We start from the raw sequence: 21,039 nt of genomic DNA, 5'->3' as shown, positions 1-21,039 counted from the left end.
ACGTTAAGTAACTTGTAGCCAACAGATTAACATTTAACACAGAACAACAATATATATATTGGCGGTCACCAGTAGGTAGTTATAGTTAGGACCTCGTTTCCATAGGAAAAGCGTTTTTCATTTGCCAATAACCTTGGCATTATTTCATGAGTCCTCTGGCAATTTTCAACACTAGTTTGCCACTCACTTCAGTTGCTGTTTTGAAAGTTTCGGGGTGATCTGAAAAGTGGGACCGAGAAAAAGGGGGGTTCCCAAAACGCGTTTCCCCATCTTAATTTTCATAGGAACTTAAGACACGGTTACAGCTCGAACTACTGAACGGAATTACACCAAATTTAGCAGAAATGTAGATCAGGGAAGTACCCTTTTGTGATTTAGTGTATATCCGTTCAGTAGTTTTTGAAATAATAAAGATAATCCAAATTTTGGGTAAATAAAGTATTAAAAAAAATTCTTCAGAAGTCACGCTAGATCTGCGGATCCCGCTAATTTTTTATTTATTTTTTTAAATGAAGAGATGTGCGCACACCTGGGCCTTGTTAATAAATGGCCCTCAGGTGAGCCAGGTCTCAGAGGCATTTGCATAGTGAAGGGGGGGGGCACAGTGACCCACCCTCCAGGGGCTTATTAATGCCAGGGGACCACAAACTCCCTGGGGCCACATGTGAAAAACAAAATAAGGGGGGCCTCTTGGACCTCCCCCCTGTGCCCTGGAGACTAACACCTCCCCGGGGCTAATTCTTTGTTATGGGGGCCTCTCGGACCCCCCCTTGAACCCGGGGACCACCACTTCCCAAGGGCATGATTAATTTGTAGCGGGCCTCAGGGACCGCCCTCGGCCCTGGCCACATCCCTGGGGCCAACTTGTTCTTGTAAAGATGGGAGGGAGCCGTTCTCGACCATGGGTGCCGCCACCTTCCTGGGGCAGGCAGAACAATAAGAATGTACGGGGGCCATGCAGCCCCCCCCTCCTTGAGCCATAGGTGGTATTGCAGACCGCCACCCCCCAGGGCCGGCTGCTGCTATGTCTTGGGGTGCCCACCCCTGGGATATAGCTGTTTGTTGTGGCTTGGCAGGAGCTTTACCGCTCCCGCCAAGCCACCGCAAATGCTTTGCTTCCAGCAAGCAAGAGCAGCAGATGTGGAGCCGGCAGCTCCCACTGCGGTCCCCAACAGATGTGAGTGGGTGCCCTGGGCGAGACAATGCACCCACAATAGAGTCTGGGCCCTGGGGGATTGGGTCCCTGGGGCCGAAATTAGCCCATGGAGGAGGGGGAGGTCACAAGGCCTCCCCTCTACCAATTCAGAATGGTCAGCCCGATGAGGGGGGGGCACATGGCTCCCATCCCCAAAAAGTATCAAAAGTAAATTAAAGAAGGCCGGCCCCCAGGGATGTCGTCCGTAGGGCCGAATTCAGCCCATAGAGGAGGGAGAGATTGCACGTCCTCCCTTTCACCAATTCAGACCGGCCGGGCCCCAGGGAAATGGGGTCCCCCTGGCCGGCATCAGCCCAGGGAGACAGGGCCACATGGCTCCCCGCCCCGGAAATTATTAAAAAATAATTTTAAAAAATGCCACCCACGGGGATGAGGTCCCTGGAGCAGAAATCGGCCCGGGGAAGGTAGGCCAAGCAGTCCACTCCCCATATAAAATACATTTTTTAAAAAGCAGCTGGTAAGTCACCAGAGGCCACGCCCCCTTTCACCACCACTCTGCAAACGCACCTCCTGGTGCACTACTTGTTGAGGGATGAAATCCCCTTGACTCATTAGGGTCCTTGGGGGCCAACTACGCCTCCTGTTACCTCGAGTAAGTCCCACACAGCGGGATTACTGAAAGGTCTTTGGACGCCCCACCCCCTTTCTCCACCACTCTGCAAATGCACCTCCTGGCACACTACTGGTTGGGGGATGAAGTCCCCTTGCATGATGGGAGTTCTGGGGGGCCAAGAATCCCTTCTGTTACCTCCATTAAGTCCCATACAGCAGGATTACTGAGCTCTGTCGGAGGACCCGCCCCCTGTCTCTACCAATCTGCAAACGCGACTACTAGTTAAAAAAACATTTAAATTCACTTAAAAAAATTATGGTTACAGTTACGTTATAGTTGGGAAACTGAATTTAAAAAACCTTAGAAATTCACGGAAACAACCAAAGGTACAGAGGCGTTATGGATTCGATTTCACTCTTGCAAAACCAGTGAAATTCAGCAATTATAATTACCCGAGCTAACTATAACACACGTCCCCCCAATGCACTGCTTATGACCTCACATATTACATCACAGATGACATCTCAAATGGCATTACTGATTAAATGTGTTTATTTAAAGTTAAGCACTGAGCTTGAAGCCACCTGACTCTCTTGACTGTGTATACTTGTTCTCTGCCACCAACAAAGACTCAAGCTTCTAAGGCAAAATGTACACTGATTCAATAGAACCGGAGTGTGCCCACAAGTATATGACAAACACAAAGTGGGTCTCCTCGACAGGAATTTGGATGCTGTGCGTGTTTCAGTAGATTCGGAGTGGCTGAATAGTCCAGCATTCCTGAGCGCGCAAAGCATCAGGCAAACTGTGAAAATAATTGGGGGGCACTACCAACCAGAATATAAGATCCTTAAGTATTGCCCGGCGGTGTCGCCTCTTGAACCCACAAAGAAGTTAAACTATTGAAGAGGCAGGCGCTGGAGACTGGAAGGCAGGAAACAAGGTTTTTATTTTCTCCGGAGGAGAACACAACGAAACGGACAGAAGGTATCGTTCTGAGGTGCTCTAACTGCATCCCTGAGGCCTGGCCTCTTATACACATGTTTATCTGTTTATTGCATGTAACACATTCTCGTCGATACTTTGATGTACGGAAAGACATCCTCAGAATCCCCCCCTTTCCCAGCCCGTTCCCACGCAAGGTTACAGTGGAAGTCCCCGCCCCGTTCACAACAGCTGATGATCATCGCGCAGCTGGATATTCCGCCGATTCACGGAGTGTGTGGGGTTTGATCGGGTCTCGTAGGGCGGGGGGCTTTGATCAACCCGGGGATCCCTTGCTGGGGGGAAACTTTCTATTGTACGGGGAGGGGCATGGAACAGTATCGGCAGAGCTGGGTGTCGGCCTGGGAACGAGGAAGACGAACGGGCACACGGGGAAAAGGGGTTTGCGTCAAAGGGCCGGGGATCATAAATGGGAAGAAGGGAGGTGTCGCGCTGGGAACAGGACGAGGGCCTGGGGCAGAGCAGCGCTGAAGAGGGGTTTTATGATTCGCGGCAGGTGCAGGCAGGGGGGTTGTCAGTATGCGGGGGGGGGGGGGGGGATGCCGGCGAAGCTAGGAGTGGGAGAGAGGCGCGCTGGCTCTCGGCGGGAGCAGGGAAGCCATGGTGTTCAAAATGGCGGCTGTTTTACGCGCACAAAAAGGTTAAGGAGAGCAAGAGGGCGCCGATAATGTTGACGGTCTCAGTCCAACTTTCAACAGTCCCCCCTTTTCAACATATCTAGCCACCTTGCTTTACTCAATGTCAATTTTCATCAAATTCCTAACTTCGGTATCATACAATGCTCTCATATGTTCGCTTCCAATGTCCACAGTTTTGGGAAAAATACAACTCGCACATAAAGAACACATAGGTGGCAAACATTGAATTCCTAAGCATAGGCCACATATTATAACTACGGGAATCAGGATAATGGTGAGCAGTCTCCAGCCCCAGCTTTTGACGGTGTCCCAGAACCAACCACCAAGCGACCATTCTTCTTGCTCTTGGTGAACTTCCGAAGAGAGTCTGTGAAGATGTTCGATGGCTTTGTACACTGAGGGTGAGTTGTCCGGTATGTATGTACAACAGCTGGACCCAATAATGCGGCATGCTCCTCCACGGTCCGCCAGAACCACATCTAGAACGAGGCGGTTCTGAAGAGCCACCAAACGGACCGCTTGGAGCTCGGCAGTGTTGTTGGCAAAGATGCCCGCTGTGATGTTCATGGTTGTCTCGACTGCCTGAGTCAAATGTCGGATGGCACGGCTGTTTGCCATCGGGCCCCAGAGGGGGACGAGTCCTTTCATAGCATCGAGGAACTGCGCCCCTGTTGAGTCGGCTTGCTCAACGTCTTTGGCTCGTTTTTGCCTGTGGTGATTCGCCGGGGCCACATAAGTTGGAGGAAGGACGAAGGAGATGTAGCAAGTGCCCCCCCAGCCTTTGGGGAGCCAGGTGTAGGCCTTCGTGCCGCAGATGAAATACATGTTTGGGGATGACACAAAGGAAGGTGGATCCGTGGAATCCAGAGTTCTGGTAAAGCGGCAAGCGCTGCGACCCACCAGTTGTGTCCCAAGTCCTTCTACACACATGTGGCCTGTGACGTTGATGACCGTCAGGGCCACAGTCAGAGTGGCAGCCGTTCGTTTCCGCAGATAGGAGAAGGTGGGTCTGGTTGGATTGTTGAACACCTGCATTTCGATTCGTTCTTTAGCCGTGATGTCCATTTGGTTCGAGTCGCTGGGGGTCAGCGGGCAGAAGTGTGTCTTTGTCTTGTTTCGCCCGGCCCCATGAGAAGAATGTGCTGCAGTTCTGCTGGAGGTGGCATTGCCCGTATAGCTCTCTTGCAGGAGGATCAGCCAGGCAAGGCAGGAGCCGTGGACAGAGAAGGGTGAAGGGATGAATGGTATTGAATGTCCAGTGGCATGGGGTAGCAACCCACAGATCCAGCAGTTGGTGGTGTTGTTGGTGGCAAGATTGTGCTGGTGAAGTAGCTGCACGAAAGAGTTGTTCCAAAACTCCTTTCGCCTCTCTCTTAGTTGAGGAGAGAGCGAAATTAGATGATGTTCCTTCATGGTGGTAGGCTGAGCAGTGGTTAGGAATGTTTCGTGAGCAGGTGCGTGTTCTTCCATAATCCAGAGCGTAGTCATGAGGAGAAAACAGAGGAGGATTACGATAAAGAGTGCAATTGTCTTTGAGCTATGGAGTCTGTCTATTCTCGGATTTCTGTAGTGGGTATTTCCTGCTGTCTTCGTCGGCTTCTTATTTGGCGCTTCCATCATCTTCTTATCTGGCGCTTCCATCATCTTCGTCTTCAAGGTGCTCGGTAGTGGGCAGGACCACAGACTTAGTTTTAGCTTCTCTCCAGGTAACCCTTGGTAGTTTGGGTCACCGTTCTGAGATCCTTTAACCTAGTCCGTGGCCTACTTAGCCGAAGCTCCCTCCTTTCGACGCAGGAAATACCCTTCTCGAGATGGCACAGTGGGGTCAGGATGTTTTGAAAGTTCAAGTGTCTCAGTATCAGGGTAGCAGTTCAACGATGGTCGGTCCTGGTTCAGGAGCTCTTCTTGGGTGTTGATGGTGTCTGTCGTGGCCAGGGCTGGAGAGACCTTTTTGCAGTGATGAGCGTGCAGCCAGTGTTTCTTCCCCTCCACTCGAAGTGCGGTCCGAGTGGTGATCAGCACTTGCCAGGGGCCCGTCCATCGGGGTTCCAAACTCTTTGATCGCTGAAAATTTCGGATCAGCACGAAGTCCCCCGGCTGGATGGCGTGACCCGGACCCCTGGAGGCATCGGGGATGGCCTGCTGCACCTGCTGATGAAGGACAGACAAAGTTTCAGTCAATTTGTACAGATAATCAGACATTAGGACATCCGGAACGTCATGAATGGAAGTTGGTTTCGGGGCAGACCAGACGCTCATGGGTCGACCGAAGACAACTTCATAAGGGGTTAAGTGATGTCGGGTGGGGGTAGAGCGCATCGATAGCAATGCCAATGGGAGGGCGTCTGGCCATTTCAGGCCCGTCGTAGCCACTATTTTGGCCAGTTTAAGCTTTAGTGTGGCATTGTGTCGTTCGACAAGCCCAGCAGATTGAGGGTGGAAGACTGCGTGGAATTTCTGTTTAATACCCAGCCCATTTAGGATGAGCTGGATAACTTTGGCTACAAAGTGGGGGCCATTATCACTCCATAAAACACGACAGAGGCCATAACGGGGGAAAAACTCCTTTAACAGAACCTTTGCAGTGGCCATAGCGGTGTTGTCACGGGTTGGATATGCTTCCACCCACTTGCTAAATGCGCACACCACGACGAGTACATATTTCAGGCCTTGGCATCTGTCTAGCTGGATGTAGTCCATCTGCAGGACTTCAAATGGGTGGTTTGGGACCCCAAATCCCCCCCGGGGTACTACAGTTCCTTTCCCGGGGTTGTGTTGTAGGCATATTAAGCATTGTTGGACCAGGCGTTTGGCGGAATCTGGGATCTTGTCATTGTGCCAAACCCTGGAGACAAGTTCGATCATGGGGGCTGATCCTATGTGGGCAGGGGAGTGTGCCATGGTTAATATGGGAATCAAGTACGAATCAGGTAGCAACCATCTGTTCGTGTCTTTTGTCCGCCAGCAGCCTTCATCGTCTTTCAATCCCACCCGTGTCCATTCAGTCAATTCGTGTTGTGTGCTAGTCGTTTGTATGTCTCTAATTGTGTCCTTGGCGTCAGTCCAGTTTTCTGCTTGTGACCTGGTCACGTACATATGTGTTGTCGTTCTATTTTCAGCTGTCGTTCGGGCGGTGATGTCGGCTAGTGCATTTCCCTGTCCAATAATGTCTGTCACTTTCTTGTGTGCCTGGCATTTGATAACGGCAAGTTTGTTGGGGAGGAGGACAGCTTCGATTAAGGCGGAGACTAAATCCCCGTGCAAAATGGGTGTGCCGTGTGAGGTCAAGTATCCTCTCTCCCTCCAGAGGAGCCCAAAATGGTGAACCACCCCGAAGGCATACTGGCTGTCGGTGTAAATGTTCGCTGTGGTTCCTGTTGCCAGGATGCAGGCTCGCGTCAAAGCAATCAGTTCCGCTGCCTGGGCAGATCGCTGGGTGATGCGGGCTGTTTCTACTACAGTTCGGGCCGTGGTGACTGCATAGGCAGCGGAAGTGGTACCATCGGAGAGTTTGATGCAAGAACCGTCCACCCACAACTCCCCGTCGGGGTCAGGGAAAGCTGTGTCTCTGAGATCGACCCTACTCCTGGTCTGTTCGTCCGTAAGAGTCACGCAGTCATGTACGGGGCGCACATTGGGATCGTTCTCTGGCAAGGGCAACAGAGTTGCTGGGTTCAGTGTGGTGCATCTTTTCAGGGTGATATGGGGGGCAAGCAAGGTCAATTCGTATCCAGTCAGTCGTGCACTCGTCAGATGTTGCGTCTTGGTTTGGTTCAGGAGGGTGTCGACTGCATGGGGTACCAGTACCGTGAGGGAATTCGAGAGTACAATCCCCTCACTCTGTCGGATAGAGACTGCAGCAGCAGCTACAGCTCGAAGGCAGGCAGGCAAGGCTCTGGCGACAGGGTCAAGAGTGGCAGAGAAGTAAGCGCACGGTCGTTGCTTAGGGCCGATGGCCTGGGTCAGGACAGATAAAGCGCACCCCTCCCTTTCGTGAGTGTAAAGGGAGAAGGGCTTTTTGTGATCAGGGGTACCCAGGACAGGGGCTGAGCAAAGGGCATCTCGCAGTTCTGTGAAGGAAGTTTGACACTCAGGAGTCCAAGGGAGTGGGAAAGGGACGTCTTTGTTTAGCAGAGAAAGCAGTGGTTTTACAACGAGGCTGAAGTTTGGTAACCATTGTCGGCAGAAGGAGGTGAGGCCTAATAGGGAGCGAACCTGCTTCTGGGTTTTAGGGACAGGGGTATCTAGAATGGTTTGGATTCGATCAGGGGTGAGTTTTCTTCCATCTTTGGACAAAAGGTGGCCTAGGTAAGTGACCTGGGGTAGGCAGAATTGCAACTTCTTCTTGGAGACCTTGTGGCCATTTTCCGCAAGGAAGTGCAAGAGTTGAATGGTGGCGGTAACCGCTAGAGGGGTGGTGTCGGCTGCCAAAAGGATGTCATCGACATATTGTACCAACACCACCCCGTCGGGTAACTGGACTTGGTCTAGTTGTCTTTTGAGGGCCTGGCTGTAGATGCTAGGGCTTTCCGTGTAGCCTTGAGGCGCTCGGCAAAACCTATATGAGCGGGCTTTTAGGGTAAAGCCGAAGAGATATCGGCTGTCTGGGTGGATGGGGATGGAGAAGAATGCGTTCTTGAGGTCGATGACGGAAAAGGTGGTGGCAGTGGATGGAATCAAGGTCAGGATGGTGGTGATGTCTGAGACCACAGGGTACTGGGGTACCACCACTTTGTTGATCTCTCGGAGGTCGATGATGAAACGGTATGCTCTCTCATCTCCCTCTCCCTGCTTCTTGATAATGGGCAAGATAGGGCTGTTGCAAACGTTGCTAACCACTTCCTCTACCACTCCTGCGTCTATCAGTGACTGGATAATCATTACCAATGCCTTCTCGCCCTCCGGCGATATCCGATATTGTGGGAGTTTTGGGAGTGTTGCGTCTGGTCGGACAGTAATGTGCACTGGGTCAATTAACATACGCCCTACGTCCGAATCCGCTTTGGCCCACAGATACGGAGGTAGAGTGTCAAGCAGGGACGCGTCAACGTCGGTGATGGAAAACATGTGTCGGGGGGAACAATGTCTAAGCAGAACGGGGTTGTCGTAAAGAAACACTCGAACTCCATCTTGAGAACACCTAATCGTCGCTCGGAAGTGTTTCAGTAAGTCAAGTCCCATAATGGCATCAGGGCTATTGGAGGAAAGCAAGAACGTGGTGTCGGTGGTGTTGTTTTCTACGTCAAAGAGAATCGGGGCAGACAAAGGGTTGGTGGAGGGCGTTCCATCGAAACCTGTCGATGTTATGAGTGAGCCAGACAAGGGTGCCCTTGGAATCAGTCGTTTAGATAACGCACTACGTGTTGCGCCAGTGTCTACCAGAAATGGAGACTTGGTACCCAGGACCTTAGCAGTGACATAAGGGCCCTGCTGGTCAACATAGAGCTCGACTGGATCCCTCCCTCGCCCTTGGCTGTCCTATGCGAAGGTGTGAGTGTCGTCATAGTCAGATTGTTGATATTGGTTCTGCCTGGGTCGGTCGAACGTATTTGGTCTGTTTGATCTGTCATTAGTTGCGTCATTTGGGGGCCCTCGTTGTTGTTGTCCCTTAGGTCTCGGTCCGTTTGCTACATCCCTGGGGTCTTTGTTTCTGATCATTTCCAGAAGAACTGGGCACTGGGATTTCCAATGGCCAGTCCCTTTGCAGAAAGCGCACTGGTCTTCTCTAAGGTCTGTGCGTCCACTGTAGGAAGTCAGAGTGCGGTCCTGGGGAAATGTAGTCTTAGGGACGTTTGTCTGGTAGTTTCCCCGGTATTGGTCTCGTCCTATAGTCACCCCTTGCAGTTTGGCAATCATCACCCTCTCTTTTAAGTCCTTCTTCTTTTTCTCTGTCGCCCTATCGTTTTCATTTTTCTGATGCTCGTAATATTGGGCCATTTGGAGAATCGCTGTAGGTTTGGAGGCTGCCCAACTACTCTCGCTGGCCTGTAGTTTCTGGGAGATTTCCGATGATAGGCCCTTAACATAATTCTGGACAAACAGATGGTGTCCGGTTGCAGTGGTCATGTCCTGGCCGCTGTAATCGGAGAACACCGTTTCAAACCGGGAGAAGTATTCCGATACATCCTCCTGGGGTTTTTGGCGACAGGCTGTTACTATCGACCAGTCCACTTTCTTTTCTGGGATTAGGGTTTTTAATTTCTCTACGATTTTATCTGGGAGGTCTAGAATGGATTTCAACGGCTTTTGTCCTGGTCCCCGTTGTTTGTCCAGGTCATCGAGTTGTGACCAGGTATGTCCAAACAGCTCAAGGTGGTCGACTTTCCGGATTTGCTTCCACACATCAGCTGGTAGACATAACCCGAAGAACAAGTCGATGTCAGCCAGGGTCATGATCGTTGAACCCAGGGCTGTACCCAATTCAGTATAGAAGGCAGTGGGGTTTTTACGTAGGTCGGGTAGAGATTTCCGGAATGTCAGTATCTCTTGCCGGTCCCATGGCTGGTAGACCCAGTTGTATACTACCCTTCCCTTCGCATCTTGGTTGTTTGCATCATCGTGAGTCCCTGTACCCCGAGGAGGAACCCAGTAAGGGGCAGCCTCACGTATCGGCATCATGGTGTTAGATTGCTCGGTTGGTGGTTCGGTCACTACGGGGGCTGCGGATTTAGCTCCCGGCTTTCGTTCAGTGAGGTGGCGGAAAACCTCAAGCGTACGCGTAAGGAGGTCCGACACATCACACTCGCCCTCATCCCCGATATCGACCTTCCGGTACAGAGTCCTTAGGCTCTCGGGACCTTTGTCTCGATATCGGTCCTCGTATGCATTCAAGACATGATAACACAGTCGTACGGTAAAATGTCGTCTGTGACTCCCTGTATACGAGCTGAACATATCTGTGATGTACTCTTCATCATCCTTCCTTTCTACCAGTGTCCTTGCTATTTTGTCGATCCCCGCTCGCTCATCTTTGTCTAGTCTGTTTGTTCTTGCAGGGCCAGCCCCTCGAGTCTCATGGTCGTCTAACGTTGTTGTTGATGCGGGTTTTAATACAAGGGGTTCGGCTGGCACAGAGGCCATTGGGGCCGACGCTGTGGCGGTACCTTCGTTTGTACCTGGGGGTGGCGCGTGCTGCGCCACGGGTTGAGAAGGGGCATATGGAGGGGGCATGTAGATGATAGGAGGACCTAACAGCAGGTCCTCATTGGCTTGTCGTTTCGAGGGTAAATCAGGGTAGAGCATGGAGGGGGTTCTAACCGGACACTGGCTTGGCGTTTCCATTTCTAGTTTCTGTTTAGCTTTCTCTCTTTCCTTTATCTCTTTTTCTAGTTTCTGAGCAGCTAGGTGGGCTGCTTTTCGCAGCTCTTTTTCCAACCTACTCTCAGTTTTCTTTTTACGTTGTTCAGTTTCTTTTCGCCACATGCCGAAGCTGTCAAGCATAGTAGGTGTTGTCTTGTTTTTACCCAGGGCAGTTTCTAGCGTTTTTATTTTATCATCATCGAAGGATCCTATCAGGGGCCATTGACTTTCTTGACCCTTTTTTGTATATTTATGCCATAGTTTACTATAGGCTATAGCGGTCAATCCATGCTTCATGAACATGTCCTTATTAGGGGTGCCTTCCAGTGGGGCTGGATGGTCCATCTCTAATAGGCGGTCCGGGCTAAACAGGCTACTAATCAGTGGGGAGAAGACAGACATGACGGCTCGTAACGAGGGACTAAAAAGTCAGCACTGCCTATCTTATCACTAGGTGCAAAGACTGGACAGAATATTTCTATTCTACGTTGTTTGCAGGCAGTGAATACCTCATGGATCAAAAATAACAAAAGACCAATAAATAACAATGGGGAGAATGAGCAGGTCCGCAAAGATCTGCGTTACCTACCCTTTTCACTATCTGCAAAAAGGGTGGTCTCTTCCCTGTTTGCAGACAGGGAATCTCCAGGAAACAATAGTTTTGCGAACAACAGTTCAGTTTCAAGTGATTATTGAGTGGGGGAGAAAAAATAAGCACGGCTGCTGCCCTACCTATCCTCCACTGCTTGCAAAGAGAGAGCCCGTTGTTTCTCCGTTTGCAGACAGTGAATCTCCAAATAAATAAAAAGAGCAATACTAGTATTTTTAAACAAACAAGCAATCAAGCAATTATTTCGCGACTTGTCGTGGTTACACGACCTTACCCGGACCGCATGGACAGTTTCCTGTCTTCCGAATCCAGCGCCCGATCGTCCTCTCTTCTTCGTTATCCTCGCGGCACTCCTGATGGTTCCCAGTCAGGACCGTAGATCACTCGAGAGAGGTCTGTTCGGAACCAGTGAAGTTCGGATGATCGGCTGTCAGACGAGGGTCTATCGGACAGACGCGTTCCCGATCGTTGCAGTCGTTCACTTTGTCGTCAGGACCTCTCCCACTGGATCCATGGGTCGCTGATGGGCCCCACGCTTGGGACGCCAATTGTGAAAATAATTGGGGGGCACTACCAACCAGAATATAAGATCCTTAAGTATTGCCCGGCGGTGTCGCCTCTTGAACCCACAAAGAAGTTAAACTATTGAAGAGGCAGGCGCTGGAGACTGGAAGGCAGGAAACAAGGTTTTTATTTTCTCCGGAGGAGAACACAACGAAACGGACAGAAGGTATCTTTCTGAGGTGCTCTAACTGCATCCCTGAGGCCTGGCCTCTTATACACATGTTTATCTGTTTATTGCATGTAACACATTCTCGTCGATACTTTGATGTACGGAAAGACATCCTCAGAATCCCCCCCTTTCCCAGCCCGTTCCCACGCAAGGTTACAGTGGAAGTCCCCGCCCCGTTCACAACAGGTGATGATCATCGCGCAGCTGGATATTCCGCCGATTCACGGAGTGTGTGGGGTTTGATCGGGTCTCGTAGGGCGGGGGGCTTTGATCAACCCGGGGATCCCTTGCTGGGGGGAAACTTTCTATTGTACGGGGAGGGGCATGGAACAGTATCGGCAGAGCTGGGTGTCGGCCTGGGAACGAGGAAGACGAACGGGCACACGGGGAAAAGGGGTTTGCGTCAAAGGGCCGGGGATCATAAATGGGAAGAAGGGAGGTGTCGCGCTGGGAACAGGACGAGGGCCTGGGGCAGAGCAGCGCTGAAGAGGGGTTTTATGATTCGCGGCAGGTGCAGGCAGGGGGGTTGTCAGTATGCGGGGGGGGGGGGATGCCGGCGAAGCTAGGAGTGGGAGAGAGGCGCGCTGGCTCTCGGCGGGAGCAGGGAAGCCATGGTGTTCAAAATGGCGGCTGTTTTACGCGCACAAAAAGGTTAAGGAGAGCAAGAGGGCGCCGATAATGTTGACGGTCTCAGTCCAACTTTCAACACAAACCCCAATCCCAATAACATTATTCTGCTCATCAAAGTAAACCACAAAGAGAAGTGAACAGTTTGCACACCAAATGAACTCCAAGAACAGTGTCCACTTTCTTTCCTATTGCACAGTAAAAAGACCAAACAAACACCTGACCCAAAGAACTTTTCTCCTCCACGGTGAGCAGGAAAGAAACAATCAACATTCGTGAACTACAGATAGAAGATAGAACAAACCAGTTGTTAAGGCTGTCTGAAACAGTGAACATCTTTCAGATGGCTGATAGCAAGCATAAAATATCTTATTTTGCCTTAGATGGAGTTACTCGAAAATTCTGCTTGGTTTATCTCTTCTGTCAAGAACACTTATGAATACATGCTCCTAGTGAAAAATGTCGAAGGGCACACTTCCACAAAAAAAGGCCTTACTCTGGTGTAATGGTATTTGTATTCATATAGCGCTTACTACCCCTGACGAGGCATTAAAACACTTAACGCCTGGCAGCGAGGTGCCCCAGGAACCGTATGTGCGTGGTTAGTTCAGTGTTTGTCAATTATAATTGATTATTGGCAGTCATGTGACACCCGTCACATGACTGGGTGTAGCTGACAGTTGGGCTTTGTGGATTCCTGCTAGACCGCCAGGAATCTGGCATATTTACACTTCAATAGGCTGTGTCCTGCCCCCACACAAAGGGCTGCATACTCCCTGTAATTAGTCTTGAGCCATTGCAGGGAAGGCAAAAAGCCTGTTGACTTCAAAAGAAAAACCTCTAGAAGCTTCAAAGGAAGAACCAGGTATAAATATTGTACCTCAGACACCTACTCTTCAGTACCTGTGGAAACTCTGCCAGAAAGAAGTGCTGCTGTGCTTCTGAAAGGACTGCCACTCTGCTGGACTGCTACCTTGCTGGACTGCTGTCTTTCTGCCTGAGCCAGAGGATTTGGACCTGAACCCGAGACTTCCAGAGTGACTCCAAGGTCTAGTCTGCTGGCCTCCGGTTCAGAGTCACAGGTAAATAGCAGGCTCTCAACCACCAGATCCAGCACCCAGATCCAGCTGGAGCAAGCCCTGACCCTTCACGTGGTGCTCCTCAGGTCCTGTTGTGGGCTTCAGAGAGGCTGAATTGAAGTTTTTGAGCTTTTGGCGACAGCGAACAGGCCTTTTGGAGCTACACCGATGACCATACGTGACGCTTCCCTGCTCCACGCGGCCCCCTCGACCACAAACAAGACTCTTCGCGCTGAACTGAGATGCACCTTTTCAACTAGACTAACCTGGTCCCTGTGTTCGACCAGTGCTCCATCCCAGTCGGCCTGTACTTGTGACTTTTTACTGGTCTCACACGGCCAGATAGCTGCAAGTGGAGCCATGAACTTTTTGGAGCAATTTTCACTTAAACCTGTAAAACTGCATATCTCTGGATCAACTGAATAGATTTTGTTGTTTTGGCCTTGTTTTATTTAGCAAAATCTACTCTATTTTTCTGATTTGCTGTTGGATCCTATTTGTGTGTTGTTTTCATTTTATTACAATTTGAAGCGTTGCACAAATACTTTACACTTTGCCTCTATGTTAAGTCTTTCTGCTGCAAGCTACCCGAGGGTTAAGCACAGGTTAATTTGGGGTTTGCTTGTGACTTCACCCTGACAAGAACTTTGGTTGCTGCTTGAGTAGGGTTTCACCCCTCCCCCCAACCAGTAACCCAATTTCTTACACAAATGTAGGATGGTCCGCTCTCAAGGAGCCAGAGGCCATGACCTCAGTCTCCCTTGCAGGCCGACAATCCATCCACCAGGGTGTAAATTAACACTATAGACGGTTAATTGGGACAAATATGGAAACTTGTTATATCCAAACACCTTTGGGTTCAAATCTTACATATGCATCAACAATAGCAGCAATATTCTGAAAATATAGAATTGTGGTAAATATTGTGCACTGAACTTAGTAAAAAAGACTAGTGAGTGACTCCCTGAGGTACTCGGATGCAGTCGCAAGGTACACGGATTTATGTTAAGTTATGACAGATATATCACCAACCTCATCTAATTTGGGCATTCCCCTCCCTATTGCTGCAGCAACACTGATGGCTGCACTGAAACTATTACTAGGGGTCCCTTGAGTCAGACACAAACCTTTACTGTAGCAGGCCTCAGTACATCTAGCCAATACTAAAGGTCCATCGAGTCAGACACAAATGCTTGCCTTACAAGATGGCAGTACCGTAAGTTATTACTAGAGGTCACTTGCATGAGAACAAAGAATCTCACAGGCTTCCTCAATTTCCCTAAGGACCCAAGAATGTCAAAGAAATAATACAGATCAGATGTCATTGAATGTCTTCCTTTGCTGAAAGTGTAAATAATGACTGAATTATTTTAAGCGTTCTTATGCCGAGGCGTCTTGGCGCTGTGAGACGAAGGTAAGTAGAGAGATGGTTATGGCATCGTGAAGAGCCAGGTCTTCAGCGCCCTTCTAAAGCTCGCTCTGTTCTTTTCCGAGCGCAGTGTAACGGGCAAACTGTTCCATAGCTTGGGGGCTAGGAAGGAAAAAGATCTTCCGCCCCACCGGGCTCTATTTCTTCTAGGCATTTGGAGTAGGTGTTGACTACAGGATCTTAAGGTGCGCGAAGGCACATAGCGAGGGAGAAGGTTGATGAGCTCATCAGAGGTGTTACCATACAATGATTTATGAACCAGACACAAGGCCTTAAATTGGATCCTGCGCCTTACAGGGAGCCAGTTCAATTCCCGTATGGCTTTGGAGGTGGGATCTCTTTTTGGGAGATTGAGTAAAACTCTTGCCGCTGTATTTTGGATGGACTGGAGCCTGGCAAGCTGTTTTACACCTGCTCCCAAGTAAAGAGCGTTGCAATAGTCTACCCTAGACATAATTAGGGCTCCCACCACAGTTTTCCTAAGAGAAAGCGGAATGTAGGGTAGGATTTTCCTAAGTACCTTCATTGAGTAGAAACATGCCGAAGTGACCTGACTGATGTGTGCTGAAGAAGTGAGATCCTTATCTATTATAAAGCCTAGATTTCTGACCTTATTGGCTGGGACCGGGCAACTGCCCGCTTCTGGAGGCCACCATTGGTGACTCCAGATGGAAGGTTTTTGGCCAAATTCGATCACTTCAGTCTTTTCGGTGTTAAGCTTTAAGAAGTGATCGTTCATCCAGTTCTTTACGTCAGACAGACAGTTCCTGAAACTGGCAGCCGTGGCTTCTACCGACTGGGAAAGTGACACCACTAATTGAGTGTCGTCGGCGTATGACACTAAATGCAGGCCATGGGATTTTATTAGTGAAGCAAGGGGAGTGACATATAGATTAAATAGGGTAGGTGATAGAGCCGAGCCCTGCGGGACACCACATGGAAGATGGAATTCTGCTGAGTGGAGACCTCCCCAGTGGATCTCGTGTATAAGGGACTCAAGGAGGACTCAAAAAGCGCTAAGGCGGTGTCCAAGATGCCCAGCGCCCTCAATCTGTTAAGTAGGACCCCATGGTTAACGGTGTCAAATGCCGCTGTTAGATCAAGTAAGATCAAAGCGTCTCTACCCCCATCGTCCATGGTCCTACAGATGTCCTCTGTAGCTATGATCAGAGCGGATTCGGTGGAATGGCAGGCCCTAAAGCCATGTTGAGTGGGATCTAAAAGATGATTGTCATCTAGGTGTTTAGTTAGCTCCTGATTCATCGCTCTCTCCAGCATTTTGGCGGGAAGGGGGAGACAAGATATTGGCCGATAGTGCTTGGATTCTGTTGGATCCATTGTCTCCTTTTTGAGGATAGGCCTGATGCATGCTTTTTTCCAACTACCCGGGAAACAGACGGATCTTAGGGCGGTGTTCAGGAGCGGGGTGAGGACCGGGCTGATCGTTTCTGGGACCTGATGCAGTATATAGGGGGGACAGGGGTCCAATGGTGATCCTGATTTGGTCTGCAAAAGCAGAGTGGCTACCTGAGAATCACTTAGTGGTGAGAATTGCATGAGATTGGAAATATGAGGTGGCAAATCAGTTGTGTGTGGGTTTACCACTCTAATCAATGGCAAAAAATCTCGACTGTGAGCAAGCAGACAATATAGAGTAGGAATCGACATATATGTTTGTGTATTCACATTAGCTTGTCTAAGGTTGTTTATTTCCGAAGGCTTTAAGAAATAGCACAGTGCTGGGTTATGATTAGGGCTCCCGGTTCTATGGTATTAATTTTTTTAAACATTTCTGTCTATATTTATCCATATTTATTTTTGGTTAACTTTATATGAAATTATTCATATTTATTATGGGTTTTGTGAAAAAAATAAAGCTGAAACTGGTATATTTCCACATTTATTTAACCAATAGATATGCAATCACGCTTGAATGCCTGCCAGGTTTCAATGATATTAACACCCGCGGAAGATAAATCAATGCACTTATATGAAAATATGCACACTTCAGTATCAGCCTTGTGCACTTCTACTGCTGTTTAACCCTCTTTACTAAAATTCCATTTTTTTTTTTTTAACCCTCCTTACCTATCACTGCACAGTTTAGGTAGTAGTGTTCCCAAACTGGTATTGGCCTGGCAGTCAAGGCAAAGTGCATTTAGAAATCACTCGAAAAGCACTCAATTTTCATCTTTTATCCACATTTAAAAATAAATACAGACAAGAAAATAAATGGTTTCTGTCTGTATTTATCTGTAAAATCGGAAAACAGGGAACTTTAGTTATGATGGTGCAAGTCATTACTGAACCTTTAAGTACACCTCTTGCATGTTTTTGAAGAAGTCACCCTAATATTAATAGATAATACCTGTCATTTATATATATCAAAAAAATCTATTTGTTGATATAAAGGATCAATGTTATCTGTTGCCTTGAAGATGCAAGGTAATAGCCAGCAGTGTGGGCATGGAGTGAAAGAAAACTGGGAGAGAGAGACTGAAATGCAGGATCTGGAGTGGCAAGAAGTGAAAGAATGATCACAGAGCCTGGCTCTGGGGAAAGATGGAGGGGACACTGCTAGGATAGGCGACACATGAGGGGGAAAAAAGGGCCAGTACCGGGGCCCTGACCCAAGCACTGGAAGGATGTAACTAATGCAATCAAAGCCCAAAGCAACCAAAACACTCCAAACTCAATCTATGAATATGCAAATGTATTGGTAACATTTGGTCTCTGCCAGCTAATGCTGTCTGTAGCGACACCCAAAATGCAGCCAGCAAGTGTTGTGAAATCTGCAACTCCAAGTTCGCGATAAAGGTGCCCATCTGAGAGCATGATCATTTGTGCATCATCGCTTGGTTACAGCTGCAGACCTCCTCACACATTTTAAAGAAAACTCCGCTATAACAATATAATCCAAAATGGACCCAATGCAATCCTGCCATCTTTCTAAAGTCCATTGTTGTTGCTCTAAAGATCTAAACAATTTGGTTCTGGGATAAAATCCCTTAATTTAAAGGCTGTAGGATAAATAGATAGTGAGGACATTATCAATGGAAAAATGTATTTTCAACTCCCAAAACTAATCGGGAATACGACTCCACTGATAATAGTGTGGTTAGACAATGTGGATCCCCTGAGGTGAGCCAGGAGGATCCACTGCCAATATAACTGATTCTCATTTAGAATTCCATTAAGTAAATATATCCAATTTTGAATGCCTGGAAAAGCCTGCATGGATAAGGCCCTCGTAGACCAGAGTTGGACATCTTTGATGATATAGGGAGAGATGAAACGGGGCAATTATCAGGTGATTCAAGGGCATCTTTGGAGGATAGACAACTGAGCCCTTAAAGACGCGATTGATTCTAGGCACCATTGTGATCCCACACACAACAGGTTCTAGTGCCTTCATGTGACAGTGCAGTCTGGCACTACAGCGGCGACTGCAGCGCCTCCCCACACGCGGAGAGCTGGGCTGATCAGCTTCCACTGATCTCGCAGAGCTGGACTATGAATGTTTATTTAGACTGATTTATTAATGATCTGTTCATTTGAGTCACCAATGGGATTTTCCTTGGCAGTGGAATACACTAATGGCGTGATCTGCAGCATCATCTGTGCAACTAAGAATTCCCCAGCGAATGAGTCGATTGGTTTGTTCTACAACCGAGGACATAGAAAATGTCTAGCTTTGTTAAGCAGTTATGCCTGGTGGGGGAATAAAAGTCTAACAAGTTCAAACAATTTTCATTAGTAGAGAGGATAAACAGAACAAAAGGATAGTCTAGTCTGTGTCGACCAAATAGCATCAATGAAGTATGGACCCATGAGAAACATCTGCAGTTTTATTGCAGACTGCACTGTGTTAACAGAAGGTCAGGGACCTCTGCAGCTCCTTGTGGTTATTAACTGTGCTATTGTATCACATTCTTTTCCGAATATTCAGTCCATTCTTTGACGGATGATTCTGTACTTGCAGAACCCCTGTTTCTGTACGGATCGGAGTTAGTATGTTGTACCCTGTAATTACCAGATGCAGTAAAGTCCTCACCCCTATCATTTTTCCCACACAGCGCTCTCCTTCCATATATACCCACTGTTATCAGCGGATATTTCTTCCATGAGAGAAACCTTATTTGCCTCTTACTTTTTCACAGTCACCAAGAAGTAATAGGGCAGCAAACTCCTGTGTGCACTCCAGCCCTGACTGATTTACCAGCCAAAGCTCTCACCACACTTCAAGAGTCCTTTTTTGGCCATAGGATATGCGAGACTGCTTCCAGCAAACTCAGATCTCTCCACTTGTGTTCCATTTCCGAAAGATGTCTGTTTTAGTTCTCAGGAAACTTTCCTATGGAAAGAAAATCTAACTTCTTCGCGCGTCACTTTTGAGACTCTTCCTTAGGTTCTAAAACGCCTTTCATTGTTCCATCCTGTACGTAAACTAGCTGAGCTGGGCGGGGTTTATTGAAGCAGGGTTCAAACTTGTGGGACATCCTCTCTCTATCCCTTATGGAGAAATCCAACTTCTGTAAGGAGGTTATTAGCTAGCTTTTGGTCTGGCACTCCCCTGGGTTGGGCACTCCCCAAAGTCATTCCGTGCGTGAACACCTGCCCTTTAAAAAAAGCCGGAGTCAAGAGACAGCTAGAGGCAATATTTCAGGTTTCACAACATTTAACTTTTTAAGCCACATTGACTATAAGTTCATTGTTAATAAAATCACACACTTAATGGGTAGACTAGTGACTGGAATGCGGAAGGAATTATTATTCCAAAACGCTATCACCACTATCAAATTTTCACCCAACAGTAAACAGTATTTTAATATTTTCATAAGGAAAACAAACAACATTTCCACACTGACCCGATAAACGAGGACTCATGGTACAGCAGGAATGATAAATAAAAATGTTTACTAGCAATACTCTGGCTGCCAAGTGTCCCAGACAGCTTTGTTTTGTGAGACACCATTAGCCAGCCAAAATGATTCTGAAAAATGCCAACTTTTAGTTTCATTAAAAATTGTTTCGTGCATGAGCTAACTGGCTAAATGACATTCTAGGATTGGGGCTATGTAAACCAGTTACGCTTGAGGAACAAGCAGTCAGGGTGGATGGGAGAAATTCAACAATGGTCGAGAAATATGGGCCAGCTGTATATAGACTTCCGTTCGCGATTTCCTAATAGCAAATTTTTGAGATTCGCTTTTAGGAAATCGCAAACAGCTAAGTACAACATTAATATTTATGAGGCAATTCGTATGTGCAACCCGGGAATGGCCAGCACAGGGACGGTGGCCTGCTGGGGTCAGCCTACCACCATGCCTGTGACTGCTTTTTAAATAAAGCAGTTTTTTATTTTAAAATGCAGCCCATTTCCCTTAAAGAAAAATGGGATTAATTCCTTTTCATGGTTTAAGTGTAGGTAGTGGTCCATAGGACCACTGCCAGTTCTTAAAAAATGTTGGCGCCCACATTCACAAAGAGAAAGGGGTCCCTTGGGGAACCCTTCTTGTTTGCGAGTGGGTTTCCACGTCCTTCACGGAGTCGGAAAAGTATTAATATTTTGCTTCCGCATTCTGGTCACAAAGCATTCATACATGCCCCTGTGACTCGTTGTTAGGAAGGATATCCTTGGCACGTCCCTTCCTATAATTGACTCGCAAACCCAATTTGTGATTCGGTAATAGCTTACCGAATTATAAATATTACTTTGTACATTTAAAAATGCTTTTTTAAGGTTGCAAACGGCCCAATTCTGTGAATCTCGCCGTTTGAGAGCTGAAAAAATCTTCGGACATGTAGCCCTTTGTTTTTACTGAAATGGTGATGAGGGAATGAAGATAA

General features: G+C 48.2%; 1 protein-coding gene across 1 annotated transcript in view; it reads right to left on the bottom strand.

Annotated features, from left to right (window-relative positions):
• Positions 1-21,039, bottom strand: part of DUSP3 (dual specificity phosphatase 3) — a 385,772-nt gene that overhangs the window by 339,713 nt on the left and 25,020 nt on the right. The window lies entirely within an intron of this gene.

This window comes from Lissotriton helveticus, chromosome 5_1 (genome assembly GCF_964261635.1).
Source record: "Lissotriton helveticus chromosome 5_1, aLisHel1.1, whole genome shotgun sequence".
In the NCBI taxonomy this organism is placed as follows: domain Eukaryota; kingdom Metazoa; phylum Chordata; class Amphibia; order Caudata; family Salamandridae; genus Lissotriton; species Lissotriton helveticus.
Note: the sequence above shows the minus strand (reverse complement) of the source record. Positions and strands in the feature narration are given on the sequence as shown.